Source organism: Schistocerca americana, chromosome 3, assembly GCF_021461395.2.
Source record: "Schistocerca americana isolate TAMUIC-IGC-003095 chromosome 3, iqSchAmer2.1, whole genome shotgun sequence".
NCBI classification, from domain to species: domain Eukaryota; kingdom Metazoa; phylum Arthropoda; class Insecta; order Orthoptera; family Acrididae; genus Schistocerca; species Schistocerca americana.
Window position 1 is genome coordinate 736,821,471 of NC_060121.1, and position 15,327 is coordinate 736,836,797.

A 15,327-nucleotide genomic window follows, 5' to 3' on the forward strand; every position below is an offset into this window, starting at 1 on the left:
GGTCGTGTTTTTCATGGAGGAGGCTTGCACCCCTTGTTGTTTTGCATAGCACTATCACAGGTCACATAACTAATGAGGAGGTATTGAATAGAATTGTGGAGAAGAGGAGTTTGTGGCACAACTTGACAAGAAGAAGGGATCGGTTGGTAGGACATGTTCTGAGGCATCAAGGGATCACCAATATAGTATTGGAGGGCAGCGTGGAGGGTAGAAATCGTAGAGGGAGACCAAGAGATGAATACACTAAGCAGATTCAGAAGGATGTATGTCACAGTAGTTACTCAGAGATGAAGAAGCTTGCACAGGATAGAGTAGCATGGAGAGCTGCATCAAACCAGTCTCAGGACTGAAGACCACAACAACAAACAATCACAGCACAGGCCTACATTGATGTTTTAAGCACCTTCCTGCTTCCAACTGTCGAAGAACAATTCAGGGATGGCGATTGCACCTTTCAACACAATTGAGCATCTGTTCATAATGCACTGCCTGTGGTGAAGTGGTTACACGACAATTACATTCCTTTAATGGACTGGCCTGCAAAGAGTCCTGACCTGACTCCTATAGAACACTTTCGGGATGTTTTGGAACACTGACTCCCTGCCAGGCCTCACCGACTGACATCGATACAGCTCCTCAGTGCAGCATTCCCTGAAGAATGGGCTGCCATTCGCCAAGAAATGTTCCAACACCTGATTGAATGTATGCCTCCCAGAATGGAAGCTGTCATCAAGGCTAATGGTAGACCAACACCGTATTGAATTCCAGCATTACTTATGGAGGGCGCCACAAACTTGTAAGTCATTTTCAGCCATGTGTTCGAATACTTTTGATCACACAGTTTATAAGAAGGATAAAAGAATTGACCCAGAAAATTACAGATGAATATCCTTAACAATGGTTTGCTGCAGAATTCCAGAACATGGTTTGAGTTCAAATATAATAAATTTCCTAGAAACTGAAAAGCTTATGTCCACAAATCAGCAAAGCTTTAGAAAACATTGCTCATCTGAAACTCAGCTTGCCCTTTTCTCATATGATATACTGAAAAATATGGATGAAAGGCAACAGGCAGTTCCATACTTGTAGACTTCCAAAAAGCATTTGACTGGTACCACACTGCAAACTATTAATGAAGGATGAGCGTACAGAATTGGTTGCCAGATATGTGATTAACTCAAAGACTTTTAAGTAACAGAATCCAGTATGTCATCATCAATGGTGAATGTTCATCAGAGACAAGGGTATCATCAGTAGTGCCCCAGTGAAGTGTGATAGGTGTGCTATAACTTTCTATATATGTAAATCATCTGGCGAACAGGGTGGGCAGCAATCTATGATTGTTTGCTGATGATGCTGTGGTGTACGGGAAGATGTTGAAAATGAGTGACTTTAGGGTGTTACAAGATGAGTTACAAGATGAGTTACACACAATTTCTAATTACTGTGATGAATGGCAGCTGGCTCTAAATGTAAAGAAATGTAAGTTAATGCAGATGGATAGGAAAAAGAAACCTGTAATATTCAGATATAGCACTAGTAGCACTATCCTTGACACAGTGATGTTGTTTAACTATCAGGACATACCATTACAAAATGATATGAACTGGAATGAGCATTTGAAGATTGTGGTAGCGAAGGCACATGTTTGATTTTGGTTTATCGGGAGAATCTTAGGAAAGTGTGGTTCATCTGTAAAGGAGACTGGATACAGGGCACTAGTGTGAACTATTCTCGAGTACTGCTCAAGTGTTTGGGATCCACACCAGGTTGGATTAGAGGAATACATCAAAGCAATTCAGAGGTGGGCTGCTAGATGTGTTATTGGTAGGTTTGAACAACATGCAAGTGTTACAGAGATGCTTCAGGAACAGGGAACCCCTGGAGGGAGGGTGATGTTCTTTTTGAGGAACACTATTAAAAAAATTTAGAGAACCAGCATTTGAAGCTGACTGCAGAAAAATTCTGTTACCCCCAGCATACATTGTGCATAAGGACCATGAAGATAAGATACAAAAAATTAGGTCTCTTATGGAGGAATATAGACTGTTGATCTTCTCTCACTCTATCTGCAACTGGAACAAGATAGGAAATGACTAGTAGTGGTACAGGGTACCCTCCACCACACACTATACAGTGGCTTCCAGCGTATGTATGAAGATGTACATATACATGACAACAAACATTGAGCAGATCCAGAGATGTGCCATTAGGATTATAACAGGTTGGAATTGCTCATACAAAGGTGTGGCAGAAATGCTCGGAGACTTAAATGGTAGTCCTTGGAAGAGATCTGACATAGTTCCTGCAGAAACATGTTGTGACAATTTGGGGGATCTGTATTCTAAAAGGACTGTGCCTCCATTGTGCTGCCACAAAACTATACTTGGTGCAAGGATCATGAGAAAAAGATAAGAGAGATTAGGGTGCATACAGAGAAATTTAGACATTCATTTTTCCCCACACTCAATGTTCAAATTGAATAGGAAAGAATATTATTGGCACAACATTCTGTACAATGTGTTGCAAACTATTTATATAGATATTGAAGTAAAAGAGAAAGATATAGTTGTCTAGAAAAATATGAAATAAATAAAAAAATAATTACCTGCCAGCAAAGTTTTAATTGCTCAGCTGAAGAATTGGTCTATTGGCCATTGGGGATAATTATATCATAAAATATAAATTCCTTACACTCATTTCATTAGTGTGGGTATACTACCACCTCAATAACTTTATTTTTATCTCTCTTAGTGGAATGTATTTTTCTACTAATTAGTAATAACAGCTTGTATTTGTAGTGTCTCAAAGCTACAAAATTTTCTAGTTCCTGTGGATTGTCGGTAATCTACTCCCATCTTTCATTATATGTAATGTAATTACTGTGAAAACCATATATATTAATAATACTTGATACAGAAGAGGAATTGTCTGTGCACCTGCCTGTGAAATCAGGACAACTGAAATAGGGTTGACTGATGCACAAATTAAAAACACAAAAATCTACCTCTGGAATTTTTTAAAATTCTGTCATTAGGAAAAAAATTATTGTGTGTAGCTGTTCGAGCAGGCCAGGGTAGAAACCTGTCATGGCCCAGAATCTTAGCTTTGATGGGAGCCGGTATTCTCCTATTATTTTGCTTCTGGAGAATACTTTTAAATGCAAACAATCATCATAATAACCTCCTAATATGGGTAGTAATAATTTCTTTGGCCCTTTGCAAGTGAGTGCACAATATAGGATGAAAGTCTTTTACCTTGTTGCTCTCTATCTTGGTGGTCATATTCAAGGATTACAATTATCTGATAGAATGTCTAAAGCAAGCATACAAGAAAAGAAAGTAGTGATAGAGAAAAGAAATGTTGCTTTTCCTTAATAATTTGTTTGTTATAATCACTCTGCTGAAACCCTGATGACTATAATAAGGGGTAAAATCACTACATGCCACTCATTCTCTCATGGCCTTTCTCTGTTTCTAATTGTATCAGACATCTGACTTATACACCACTATTACACTTTTCTCCCTAGATGCCTCACCCATCTAAGTACCTCTAACACCACATCATGGTTCTCTTTTTGGCAGGTGCATCATACATCTTTTTTTACTTATGACTTCACCCAGATTGACTTTAAGACACACTGTTTTAATGCTTTTTGTACATCCACTATCAATGACATGTAAAGTTTGTCCACAGGTACTAGAGGGAGAACTCCACTGCAAATTTCTTTGGTTTACTTGTCAATATTAAGGTGTTTCCTTCTTCCTACTACTTTTCAAAGAGAGCAAAGCTCTGTTCTTCACACCTATGTCATCCTGATCATCTTCTCATACTCCTTGACACCTTTTGTAAATTTTAAGAGTCCAAAGCAAGATTCCTCACATGCTAAGTGGACATATGCAGTGTCCCTTGACAGCCCTGTAACTGTGACACCTGCTAACATCCATGCTCAGCACATAATTTTCTAGGTTCATGATGGGAGAGGTCCATCACAACTGAAATACAAGGATGAAACACAATGGAGGGAATTATTCAGCTATAAAAATCATAAATTTCCCGGAGAACTACTAGTAATGCGTTGGTAATTAGTAGGGCAGAATAAATTTAAAAAAACAAAGGACGTAAAATTGGAGTTAAATATTCCATTGATAGTGCAGTCATTAGGGACAGATCACAACAAAGGAAGGAAGCAAAATTAGAGTGTAATGTCACATCAATAGTGTGGTCATTATAGACAGACCACAACATTGGATTATAAAAGGATGGGGAAGTAAACTGGCTGTACCATTTTCAAGGGACCATTATGGCAAGCACCTGAAGCAATTTAGGGAAATCACGGGAACCTTAATGTGGGTAGCCGGACAGGAGTTTGAACCATTGTACTCCCAAATGCAATTCCTGTATGCTAACCTGTGTGTCTCTTGCTTGGTAGTAAAGTCAAAAGAAATCACAATTTTCAAATGGAAGTAAAGACAGACAAAGGCGTAACAATGTTGGGATTATCAAGAACTAAATGGAGCAAGAAATGAAACTATATGAAACAAAAATATTGAGTAGAGCAGCAGACAGGTGTAGAAAGAATGCTGTAAGATTAGTTATTTATTTATCATGTCCAAGACATCACTTTTACAAAATCTTTGAGATAACAACAAAGAGAAAACATAACACATAAAGCAATACTGTATATGGTAGTGAGAGAACTGAAGATTAAATAAAGTTAAATACAAAAACACAGAAAAGATGTTCATTTAAAGAGCTGGCATGATTCTGTCTGGGATTCCAATCTCTATACCCCATGCCAAGCCCAGTACATTGCAGTTTGTACAGCCTTGCCATTTGCTGTTAGAAGGTCCTGTATCGTGCAAGGTTCATCCAATTTCCTGCAGACTAGTATGTGTTGTGAGTCTTGCAGCTCTCCACATTTGCAGAGCTCATCAGTACTGATGTAGCCCCATTTCTTCAGCATTACTTTGCATCTTGATACACCTGTTCTTAACCTATTCAAGGCTTTCCAGATTGCGCATGGAAGTTTGAAGCCAGCTGTAGGTTCTTCCCTGAAGCTATTAACCTAGTCTTCCTGGTTCTGAGTTTTGCTACAGTTCTTCTTGTTGTGCTTTAGGCAGTAAAGGGTTGGATCAGTTGTTTGTAGAAAACTCTTCTTTGATTTAAGTCTTTTAGGTTGGGGGTAGCATCCAAACATTGGATGCCTGGGATCTGTTTCTTGTTTTTGTTTCTCAATTTCTGCAGCTGTTCTCCTTATGATGTCTGGAGGGGCTATGCCCATAAGTTGGTACAGATGGTTTGTGGGAGTTGGGTGGAGGCAGCCTGTTATGATGCATCCTGTTTCATTCAGAACTATATTTACATATTTTGCATGGTTGAATTTTTGCTATGTAGGTGCCAAGTACTCTGAAGCGGAAAAACATAACGCTAGAGCTGACATACGGAGAACTCTGGGTTGTGCTCCCCATCTACTATTTGTAAGCTTGTGGATGATGTTGTTCCTGGCACTCACTTTCATCTTTCTGTCTGAACAGTGATCCTTGAAGGTAAGAGCACGATTGAGTTTGACTCCAAGATACTTTGGTGTGTCGCAATGAGAGAGGTGCTGTACCCTCCAGGTTATGTTGAGTTTTCTCCTGGCCTCACTACTGCACAGGGGAGAAGTGCAGACCTGGGTTTTTGCTGGGTTTGGATTGAGGTGGTTATTGTCAGAGTAGTCAGCTAGATTCTCAAGCAATGTTGTTAGTTTTCTTCCCACCTCCTCAAATGTTTTGCCCTGAGCAGGAATGACTGTATCATCTGCGTAGATGAAGGAGTGAGCATCTGTACCAATTGACTGGTTATTGGTGTAGATGTTGTACATCAGTGGGGCAAGGATGGTATCTTTCGGTAGTCCATTTTTCTGGGTCTGCCATCGACTCCTCTTTGTCTGTAGCGTAACAAAATAGTGTTTGTTCTGCAGCAGGCACTGGATGAATTGTACCTGTCAGTAATCCCTCATGGTGTTATATATTTTTGATATTAATTTATTGCGGTTAATGGTGTCATATACGGCTATAAGGTCGATAAAAGCTGCACTTGTGATTTGTTTCCATTCTTAGCCACCTTCTATGTGCTGTGTGACGTTCAAAATTTATCCACAGCATGACCTTCCAGGGCAGAATCCTGCTTACTCTTTAATAATATTCTGGTCTACATGTGCGGAGATGTGGTTGAAAATCATTCTTTCTAGGCAGCAGAGGGAGATAGGCCAAAAATATTTGGGATCTATGGGGCTCTTTCGAGGTTTTGGTATGGCTACTATATTTGCCTTCTGTCAATCTTGGCAATCTTCATTTCAAGGGCGCATTTGTTCATCACAGCTAATAACCATCACCTTGTAGCAGGTTCGAACATTTTTATTTGCCTTGGGCATAGATCATCTAGTCCAGCATGGTTCTTCATTCTTCACTAGAGAGATGGCGTCCCAGGGTAAAGTGAGTGCCTAGATGGTCTTCTTCTTGAATGAATCTCTGAAGCTTCTTTCTTGCACATTTGTTGTTGGTTTTGCCATTGAGTAGGAGCTGATGTGCTATTTGATTTGGTGTGACCTTATATGAATTTTGAGTGTTGGTTGGGGGTCATTATTGATGTTCTTAAGAAATTTCAAGGCCTTTCAGCTGTTCTGCTTCATGTCTAGACTTGTGATTAAGTTACACCATTTCACTCTTCATGAGTCTGATATGGCCTGGAGGAGTTCTTCTCCCACCACACTTGTTAATTCTGAAAAAGGGTTTTCCTCAAGGAGCTGTTAGTAATGTTCCAGGAGAATCTTTGAGTTTCCATCGAGGCCAGGTATGTACATAGTTCTACATTGTTTTGTCCCTTTTGTTAGCTATCACTTACATCTGTCATCTAAACACTTTCTCTTCTTCAGTGTTTTATATATATATATATATAAATATTTTCGTCACCAACTGTGCTAGTTTCATTTCCCTCCCTCCAATTATCTTATTCCAATTATCTTCTTCCAATTATCTTGTTCTGCTTATAGTCTACTTCTCTTTATTTATTTATTGATTTATTTATTTAACATTCCATAGTCTAACATTCATTATGTGCTGTTTTCCAGCCAACAATCACTGCCAACAATCTTTGTCTAACAAATTTCCACACCTACCAGTATCATCCATTTCCATCGATTTCGTGTTGCTGGCGATCTTTCTGTGCCATTGGATATCTTTCTCTGCCACACGCAAATTTTTTTGGGACATTTTTGCACCACCCTTGATCATTACTGCGCCACCCGCGATCTTTTTTGCGCCCACTCGCGATCTTTTTTTGAGCAACGTGTGTTCGTTTCTCCTGATCTGGACATACTTGCTTGGTCTGGTCAACCTTTATCTGTACTTCTCCCTTTTTTATAGTGTTTTTCTTATTTAGTGGTCTTCCTTTGGTATTGAACATTACCAACACATTTTCTTTCTCGTCCTTCCCTCCTTGTTTTATTCGTTCTTATTATTACTATTTTAACTTTATTTATTTAATTTCCCTACCCACCAGTTACCCACTATGTACCCTAACCTATACCACATTATTTACATTCATTCTGGAAACATGCATCACCATAGCCAAACTGCAATCCCACATACTTTTCCTCCAGTCCTGCTTAACCTTTGGAATTACCCCTCAAGGACTTACCTTAAAAGTTCCCACCTCTGGTTGCAATCCCTCCTTCCACCAGTCTCTCCTGGACTTCCAGAACCTTCAATCCTTAGCCCTTACCCAACTTGTCCTGAATCTCTACTTTGTGTAACCACCACTCCCAGCAGCTCCTATCTCTCTCCAAAGTCCTCCACCCATCAAACCCCTGCTTGCAGAACACACTCAGGAACATCATCCTAGAAGCCAGCTGTAAACTTGAGTTCCATGCCACACACCAACTGAAAAAACTATCCACAGTGCTAGTGCAATACCTAAGAAGTGAGGTCGCTCTCCCTATCCCTCACAAACACCAACCACAACAGCACCTTCAACAAACCCACTCATAGCCAACAAACCTAGCCTAGTCACCCTACTCAATCTCCCAATCCCAGCGCATACCCCACACAGACCAAATCTCAACTATAACCACAGTCAAATGCCACATATCATCAGTCCAAATTCAGTTCTAAACCTCTCATCCAGATCCCTCTCTCCTCCAGAGACATCTGTTCTATCAAAAGACTTAACCTTTAGCCCCACGTCTAAATTCAACCACACTGCCCTGGTTAAAGATCTCCTCTCATTCACCCGGAACCTCAACTGGAAATATCACTTCACCACCCAGACACAGCCCCCAAATACTAGACCCAGTGTTGAACCCTGTCTAGAACAGTTCCAACCACTTCTCAAAGGGATCTTCCTCCCCTCCCCCTAAACCATCCTTTGCAGACATTTCAGGAATTCCTCACATCCAGTGTTGCCTCCCAGTCCTTCTTGAAGAACATCCCGACAACCTCCAACATCACCCCAGCTGAATACCATGCCTTTAAGGAGCTGAAAACAGACTGCTCTATTGTCATCCTCCTGGCAGATAAAGGCTCCACAACTGTAGTACTTGACTGTGTGGAGTATGTGACAGAATGACAGCGTCAACTCGCCGACAGCTCAACCTACAAAGTTCTTACCCAGGATCCCATTCCCTCCATCCAGACTGAGCTGCAGAAAATCCTAAAAATCCAAGATCCCTCACAAGGCCTCACGACGACTTCCATAGACCTACTCACTCCACCTTAGCCACATACCCCTACCTTCTACCTATTACCCAAAATCCACAAAGAGAACCATCCTGACCATCCCATTGTGGCAGGCTTCAAAGCCCCAACAGAACATATCTCAGCTCTGGTAGACCAACACTTCCAACCTATCACCCGCGGTCTCCTATCCTACATCAAAGACACAAACCACTTCCTAGAACGCCTCAAATCCATTCCCACTCCCCTCCCACCTGAAACCTTTCTTGATTAGATTAGATTAGATTAGATTTACTTTCATTCCAATTGATCCGTAGTGAGGAGGTCCTCCAGGATGTGGAACATGTCAGAAAAACAACAATACATGACAAATATTTACAACTAAAACAAATAAGCTAATGTACCATTCCACAGGTCCCAAGTGGAATGATCGTCATTTTTTAATGAACACTAAGACTCATTTTACAAATACTAATGCACTGAATTTAAAATAAAAAAGTTTTTTATTTATTTATAAGGTAATACAACTACTGTAATACTTATTTACAATCAACACATTACTGCACTGAAATGGTGCAGAAGTTAGATTATACTAACACACACACACACACACACACACACACACACACACACACACACACAAATTTTCAATGAACACATTACTGCACTGAAATTGTGCAGAAGTTATGTTGTACTTACATACAAATCAGTTGGTTTTACTAAGAAATTCATCAATGGAGTAGAAGGAGTTGGCCACCAATAAATCCTTTAGGCTTCCCTTAAACTGAATTTCATTGGTTGTTAAGCTTTTTATGGCTGCTGGCAAGTTATTGAAAATGTGTGTTTCTGAATAATGCACACCTTTTTGTACAAGACTAAGTGACTTTAAATCCTTGTGAAGATTATTCTTATTTCTAGTATTGATTCCATGAATTGAGCTGTTGGTTTGAAAAAGTGATATATTTTTAATGACAAATTTCATTAAGGAATAAATATATTGGGAAGCAGTAGTCAGTATCCCTAGTTCCCTAAACAGGCTTCTGCAGGATGTTCTTGAGTTCACACCACATATAACTCTCACTGCACGTTTTTGTGCCCAGAAAACTTTAGCTTGGCTTGATGAATTACCCCAAAAAATAATCCCATATGACATTATGGAATGAAAGTAAGCATAGTATGCCAGCTTTTTCATTTTTATATCCCCTATGTCTGACAAAATTCGCATTGCAAACAGAGATTTGTTAAGACGCTTCAGCAGTTCTGTGGTGTGCTCCTCCCAGTTGAATTTATTATCAAGCTGTAATCCCAAGAATTTAACACTGTCCACTTCTTCTATCTTCTTGTCATCGTATGTTAGACATATACTCTTGGGACACCCCTTACAAGTTCTGAACTGCATGTAGTGTGTTTTTTCAAAGTTTAGTGACAAAGAATTGGCTAGGAACCAGTGATTAATGTCCACAAATATTTTATTGGCTGATCTTTCTAAGACTAAACTTGATTTGCTATTTATTGCAATGTTTGTATCATTGGCAAACAAAACAAACTTGGCATCTGGTGATGTTACTGATGAAAGGTCATTGATATACACAAGAAAGAGTAAGGGCCCCAAAATGGAACCTTGTGGGACCCCACATGTAATTAGTTCCCAGTTGGATGATGCCTGATAGCTTGATACATGTCTCTTTCCTAATAACACCCTTTGTTTCCTGCCAGAGATATAAGATTTGAACCATTTTGCAGCATTTCCTGTTATACTATAATATTCTAGTTTACTTAAAAGATATTGTGATTTACACAGTCAGATGCCTTTGACAGATCACAAAATATACCAGTTGCCTGGAATTTTTTGTCTAATGAATAAGCACATTTTCACTGTAAGTGCAGATAGCCTTTTCAATATCAGAACCTTTTAGAAATCCAAACTGTGACTTTGACAGTATGCTATTTGAGATAAGATGGTTATAAAGACTACTGTACATTACTTTTTCGAAAATTTTTGAGAATGCTGGCAATAGTGAAATTGGACGGAAATATTGTGCTATTTTTTTATCTCCCTTCGTAAACAGTGGCTTAACTTCAGCATATTTCAGCCATTCAGGAAATATTCCACTAATAAACGACTGGTTACACAGATAGCTTAATATGTTACTTAGCTCAGAATCACATTCTTTAATTAACTTTGTTGATATTTCATCATACCCACTAGATGTTTTTGATTTTAAAGATTTTATGATGGCCATTATTTCTGTTGGGGCAGTGAGGGTCAAATTCATATTATGGAAGTTACTTGAAATGTCTGGTCTAAGGTAATCCATAGCAGCATCTACCGAACCTGACAACCCCATCTTTTCAGTAACAGTTATAAAATGTTTGTTAAAATGTTCTGCAACACTATACACATCTGTCACCAATGTATCATTTACTCTTAATGCTATTTGTTCCTCTTCATGTCTGGTTCTACCAGTCTCCTCCTTCACTATATCCCATATTGTCTTTATTTTGTTATCTGATATGACTATCTTTTCCTTGTAATATATTTGCTTTGACATCCGTATTACAGTCTTTAATATTTTGCAGTATTTCTTATAATGTGCTATAGTATCAACATTGGAAATGTTTCGGATTGACAGATACAGTTTTCTTTTTGTTTTACAAGATACCCCTATTCCTTGAGTAATTCATGGCTTCTTTGTAGACTTTGCTCTAACCTTGGTAAGTTTTGGGGGAAAGCAGTGTTCGAATAAGGTAAGCACTTTATTAGCAAAAATGTTATATTTTTCATTCATGCCATGAGCACTGTAAACATCAGTCCAGTGAATGTCTCTGAGGAGTGTCCTAAAATAATCAATTTTTGGCTTACTGATTACCCTCTTGAGCTCAGATTTAACAGATTTTATATCCTGTTCAGTATTAACATTTAACAGAAGGAACTGCATGTCATGGTCTGAGAGGCCATTGACTATTGGTTTTGTACTACGGTTTTGTTCATTGGACTTTTCTATAAAGATATTATCAATGGCTGTTTGTGAGCAAGTGACTATCCTAGTGGGGAACTTTACAGTGGAAATTAAGTTGAATGATAGTGTTACTAACTCAATTAAGTTCTTATTGGGAGAGTCTTTAAGGAAATCTACATTGAAATCACCAGCAACCACTATTTCTTTGTTTTTGGTTGTTAAATGGGCCAGTACAGCTTCAAGGTGGTTGACAAACAGATTAAAGTTACCTGCAGGTGCTCGATATACACTTAATATTATGAAGGATTTTTTGTGAAATTCTAATTCTGTTGCACATGCTTCCATATGCTGTTCTAGGCAAAATTTATGAATGTCTAGGTTCTTAAATTTATGACAGTTCCTGATGAATGTGGCAACTCCTCCTTTCTCCATTTCTGATCTACAAAAGTGAGATGCTAACCTAAACCCTGTAACACTTAAAAGTTCTATACCAGTGGTTACATGATGTTCAGAGAGGCAGATTATGTCAGCTGGGTTTGAAGACTCTAATTCATCTATGCAGATAGTTAATTCATTAATTTTATTTCTCAGTCCTCGAATATTTTGATGCAATAAAGATAGCTGACATTTCTCATTGACTGAGTTAAAATTGGGTGGAGTTAAAATATCTGCTGACAGTTGAAAATTATTAACCAATGGCTGTTTATGCTGATGTAATAAGCTGGAATTATGTTTTTTGATTTCTTTCTCAAACTGAAGGTTTGTCTCAGTTCTAACCTCTCCTAAAATTTGCTTTCTTTCTGTCCTCCCAGCCCTAAAAAAGGGTCTTTTCTGAATCCTATAACCACTGGTATTTTACCACTCATGACAGTGCCTCCCCCCTTTAACTTTCCTGCTATTTCCCCAGCCAATTTACCCTTCCCCTTCCTGTTGAGGTGAAGGCCATGCCTAGTATAATCCCACCTACTGAGAGAATCACATGAACCACACCAATGTGTGACCCCGCACCCGACATGAGCAGCTGTTCCAGCTCCAAATTAACTCTCTTGACAGAAGAGTTCAAATGAGGTCGGTCATGGCGCCCAAGAACAGATACAAACTCAACACTAGTATGCCTCGATGCTGATTCAATCTTCGCCAGGTCACACTCTATACTGTACCCAGGATCTCTGTCAATGCTGTTACCTGCCCCACCCACTATAACCACGGTGTCTTCCTTAGTGAAATCTTTGCAAAGTGATCCTAAATCCTCTGTCACCTGCTCCAGACCAGCACTAGGTTTAAAAAAATTGGTGACCTGGTATTCTGATCCTAGTTCATCCTGAAAAAGTTGGCCAACACCTCTTCCATGGGAACTACCTAACAACAACACTTTCTTTCTCTTTACTGATTTCCCTACATTCTTACTTTTCAATTTGCTGCTGAAAGTTTGTTGTGCTCTGTCTACACCTGCAACTGCTTGAGGCTCACCAGCTTCTAACTGAAGCAACAGGTCAAATCTATTTTCCACATTCACCATAAAGCTGTCAGACAAAGTTCTAGGCCTGTTCCTCCTGTTGCCTGTTGCCACTTCCCACCTCTCTTTACCCTTCTCCCTCCTTAACCTGTCAAGATCTCCCCTGGCCTTGTCTAACTCAGCCTGAAGGGCGGCAATTTTCCCCTCCTGTTCTAGTATCTTCCTATCTCTACTACAAATCCTACAAAACCACTGATGAGTCTCATTTACTTCCCCTATTCCCACGCCACTACAGTCACCCACATGGAAAAAACTACAGCACCCATCACACCAAAGCCCCGACCTAACAATTCTACGGCAAGTCAAGCACTTTTCACTCATGATAAACGTAATAGTTTATTAAGAATAAGTCAGTTAAATTACAGATAAACACGAAAATATGGTTACACAAATTTGGCCTATACGCAACTGTTTACGCAACTGTGTGTAAACAAAAACAAAAGTGCAAAGTTTCTGAAACAACAACTTAAACTTTACGCTACTTTCCGGAAATGCTAGTTAAATAATGAAGAGGTACGCTAAGTTAAATTGCTGGAGAGAGCAAGGAACAACTAAACGAAATTCTATAGATTTGCTTCAGCAGAACGTAAACAGAAAATAGGACTGTACGGTCTTTTCGCGTTTTCTGCTATATTACGTAAAGAAAAATGAAACCTTTAATGGTAGACTTAAACGGCACACTAATACACTTATTTACCACATAATCAGTACTAATCTATATGTTTTATAATCTAAAATGACTTATCTTTACGAGAACACCAAAACTCGTGCTAGTCGCCTGGCTGCAGGGCTGCCAACCTTGTCACCATAGATGCTACATCCCTTTACACAAACATCCCACATACCCATGGTCTCTCTGCCCTTGAACTCTACCTCTCCCAACGCCCACCTGAAGATCTTCCAAAAACCTCGTCCCTTATCACACTTACCAACTTCATCCTCACCCGTAATTACTTCACTTTTGAAGGCCAGGCCTACAAACAAATCAGGGGAATGGCCATGGGAACCAGGATGGCTCCGTCCTATGCCAACTTCTTCATGGGCCGCATGGAAGAGGCTTTCCTGAAGACCCAACAGCCGCTTCCCCTGGCCTGGTATAGGGTTATAGATGACATCTTTGTGGTCTGCACTCGTGGTGAAGAACCACTCCTTAATTTCCTCCATAACCTCAACTCCTTTTCAAATCTGAATTTCACCTGGTCCTTCTCCAAAACCCAAGCCACCTTCCTGGATGTTGACCTTCATCTTGTTGAAGCTCACAGTCACACCTCTGTCCACATCAAACCCACAAACAAACAACAGTACCTTCACTTTGATAGCTGCCATCCATTCCACATCAAACACTCCCTTCCCTACAGCCTAGGTATTCGTGGCAAATGTATCTGCTCCAGTGACGAATCCGTCAACAATTACACCAATAACCTGACCAGTGCTTTCCTGAAACTTCCTGGCAGATTAAAACTGTGTGCCCGACTGAGACTCGGACTCAGGACCTTTGCCTTTCGCGGGCAAGTGCTCTACCATCTGAGCTACCGAAGCACGACTCATGCCCGGTCCTCACAGCTTTACTTCTGCCAGTATCTCACCTCCTACCTTCCAAACTTTACAGAAGCTCTCCTGCGAACCTTGCAGAACTAGCACTCCTGAAAGAAAGGATACTGTGGAGACATGGCTTAGCCACAGCCTGGGGTATGTTTCCAGGAGGTCACCCGCCTAGCGTGCAACCAAGAGCGGCACGGCCACCAAAACAAAAAGTGAATAAATTTTTTTAATAAAAAAAGGGAGGGAGATAAGGAAAAGAGATAAGGAAAAGACAGAACACACTTTATTGTCTATAATAAATCATACAATCACCGTTGATCTTTTATTTTACAATTGCCATTGCTGACTTTCACCCATAAAAAGAGGTACTCATCAGCATTTAATTTCTTCTGCCTTCTCGTAGTCAAAACAAATGGCATGCTTGGAACAAGAGTACCATAAGGCTGTTTAGCCAACAGTCCTGTAGTCTCAGAAATAGTCCATGTCTTCCAAGCCAAAATGTTAGCATCTGGAAATGCTTCAAGGCCACCATAATCTGCTTGATTGCCCCATACAACAGCAAGTGTCAACCAGGTACTACCTCCAAACACTG

The 15,327-nt window shown here is 39.8% G+C and overlaps 1 protein-coding gene across 2 annotated transcripts in view; it reads left to right on the forward strand.

Moving 5' to 3' along the window:
* The window catches only part of LOC124605654 (transmembrane 6 superfamily member 1-like), a 195,557-nt gene that overhangs the window by 44,823 nt on the left and 135,407 nt on the right, over positions 1–15,327 (forward strand). The gene's annotated exons all lie outside the window — the stretch shown is intronic.